The sequence below is a fragment of the Solanum stenotomum genome, chromosome 12 (genome assembly GCF_019186545.1).
Source record: "Solanum stenotomum isolate F172 chromosome 12, ASM1918654v1, whole genome shotgun sequence".
Lineage (NCBI taxonomy): Eukaryota > Viridiplantae > Streptophyta > Magnoliopsida > Solanales > Solanaceae > Solanum > Solanum stenotomum.
The window spans coordinates 48,476,313-48,479,369 of NC_064293.1; the positions used below are offsets into that span (position 1 = coordinate 48,476,313).

Consider the following 3,057-nt stretch of genomic DNA (forward strand, 5'->3'; position numbering starts at 1 on the left):
TTTATCTTTGACATGTGCCGCTTGGCTTGTGGGGAAGTCTTGAAACTCTTTATAATAGGTAACATTGATTTTGAGTCTTTGACCATGCCTTTGCAGGTCATCCTTGAAATTGGTTACCAATTATTACACAACTATGCTGGCCAAATTCAGAACTGGTGTTGGACCTGCAACATTCATTCGCAAGCATCAAGATCAGTTACCAGGTAAGTTACGGATCTTTGTTTAGATTTTTATCACAATTAGTCTATGGAACTTGATAAAATTGCCATTTACCAGAAATCCGTTTGCGGCATTCATTAAAGTTAAACCTATCTCTGAGCATGAAGTTGGTGTGGTTAAAGCCCGTAGCAGGGACCTAAATCTGATTCACAAGCAGCCAACATCTGTCACTCATTTGTAGCCAGCTTATGCAGACAGTTTATGTGCCTATTTCCTTCATCTTCTGTCATGCCTCCTTTTCGTCTGGCCATTTTAACTATGGTTTCGTATGCTTGCGTTACATTAGGGACATCGAAATGCTTCCATTCAGATGTTATGCATGCGTTCCCAGCAAACTTTGTCCTTAAAGGAGGAGAGGCTTTGAGCTCTATTTCTGATGTGTCTTGTAGGAATTTTTCACTAAAACTCACAGGAGGCCATCTGAATATCTTAGGGTTTTAATCATAGGATAAGGCTGTGATGATGAAAAATGAAGTTGTATAGAGTTGGGTCAGGAAATGGAGTTTCCCTTATCTTGACGAGGCAACCCGGCAAGGCATCTCCGTTTCGCAATCGAGGTCTGCAGCCATGGCGGTTGCTTTGTCTCCTTTTGCCTGGTTTTATTACAAATCTGAGCCTCAGGAGAAAGAATTGGCCGAAAGACACTTGAAGTCTTGTGAATCCCCTTTTGTTAGGTTAGCCTATAAAAGGCAAGAATGAGACAGCAGAGAGTTTCTGGGTTTCTTTTCATTTTTGCACCCTTGAACGTATGCTCATAAGGCAATATCCACAACTATACAACAACAACAACATGACTATGAAAATTAATAAAGAGGCAGTGATGATTTCTGGGCTTACTAAATTTGGGCATTGAGATTACTCAACCTGTATCTTGCCGGGGAAACCCAGTATGGCATGTAATTGAGAAGCATAAATCACACATGCAATCGTATGTTGCAGCCATGGTGTGGTTGGATTCTCTTTGGCCTTATCGTAACACAAATCTGAGCCTCAATTTGCTAAAGAAAAAAGGAAAAAGGGTCAAATTTACCCCTGTAATATGCATAAGGGGCAATATGTTTTCCATGATTAATGTGTAGATATTGAACCCATGCCCTTCTGATTTGCAGTTTGAATGCTTTTCATCCACAGTGGACCTTAGAGCCTTTTTGTGCTTGTCACCATTGATAACAGCTGAAGTTGAGCTGGAACATATATATATTGGTGCTTTGGCACTTCTACCCAGCCTCTGGCGACAATATGTGCTTGTTTCTTTCATCTTTTGTTATGCTTTCTTTTTGTCTGGCCATTTTAACTATGGTTTTGTATGCTTCTTTACACCAGCGGCATCAAAATACAGCCATTCAGATGATATGCATGCTTTCCCAGCAAGCTTTGGCATTAAAGGAGAGGCTCTGAGCTCTGTTTCTGACGTTTCTTTGTTGGAAATTGTTAGTAAAACTCATGTGAGGCGACATGGATATCGTAAGGTTTTGGCGGTAAAGCTCTTTTGAGATTTAGTTGGTAGTATCTATTAGGATAGGTATAAACCTACTAACTTGGTCTTTGTTCTTAGCACTCTGTTTACAGGTCGACAAGTGTTTGTACCTTGGAATTGATGATTGTAGACAAAATGTTTGTACAACAGGAAATTCTGTATAAGCCTACCTGATACATGAGTAGACTGATGTTTGCTAATAAGTAAATTTCTTGGGATTTTTCTTTTGCGGTCATTGTTCGTGATGTATTTTACCACCAACCATTTCGAATGAACCAATGCACTCCAAGTACTTCTAGTTTTCTCACAATTCAAACAAATAAAAAATATTGGTTTACATACTTTACTTCTAAAGTTGTACTCTGTCGATTGATCTTTTGGTTTGCATATATAATATGTGGAAGCCCAAAGAGGGTCTTGCATTCTCTGAAAGAGTCTGCTAAGAATCGCCCTTGTGCATTCCAGTGTCTCCTTCAAAATTGTTGAATATTGAAAAGTCTGTCTTTGTTATATCAGCTAACTTAAGGATATTTCCTGTCTGGTTTATTAGATTTTGTTCATTATCATGCAATGAGGATGACCTGCTTTGCACACGTGCTTCTCCTTCTCCCTTGCCGCTACTGTCCAGTGGGTTTGGGTAACATCTGAGTTCCCTTAACAAATTGAATGCAAACGATGGTTCATTCAAGCTCTCAGGATACATCTCAGGTCCTGATGTTTACACAGTGAAGGTATAGAGGCCCAAATTGATGGATAAGAGATGTTATAAGTTATCGTTTCTACACTTTGTTTCCCTAACAACCACTGGTTAATTTTCAGGTCCTTCAATATTTCTGTAGCCACTTATTTCAATATATTTTCCTGAACAATTAATCTTTGCTTAACATTTACTATATCGAATGCTTGTTTTTAACGGTTTTCTTGTTTTCCTTGACCCTCTAATGCAGATATCAATCCAAGATTTGTTTTCAAAGGACCAATACATAAATTACTTAAATAACACAGCGATGAGTTTTGACAGTCTTCTGACATTGAGCTACGAATTAGATCTCAGATATATCCACTTCTTTTGTTGAACCTAAGCTGCCCAAGATCTTTATATGATTCGACTTTCGTGCCTTCAACGACCTCTCTGTGGAATTCGAGGTGAGATTTTCTGTTATTTACTTGTTTTGGGGGTTGGGAAACGAACTTGAATCTTTGGATTTATTTTTATTGAATTGAGTTTGTATTGTGAGAATTGGTTTGGGTTGTTTTTTGTAAAACATAGTATATCATAACACCTAATCTTTTTTTGAAACTTCAATGTGGGTGAAATAAATAGGTTAAAAGACTGGCTTAAAATCTTTATTTATTACTAA

General features: G+C 38.1%; 1 long non-coding RNA gene across 1 annotated transcript; it reads left to right on the forward strand.

Annotated features, from left to right (window-relative positions):
- Positions 1–1,628: 1,628 nt before the first annotated feature.
- On the forward strand, positions 1,629–2,812 carry LOC125848962 (uncharacterized). Its single transcript, XR_007444570.1, has 3 exons — positions 1,629–1,688; positions 2,247–2,427; positions 2,644–2,812. It is a non-coding gene; the product is annotated as an uncharacterized LOC125848962 (long non-coding RNA).
- The last annotated feature ends 245 nt before the right edge of the window (positions 2,813–3,057 follow it).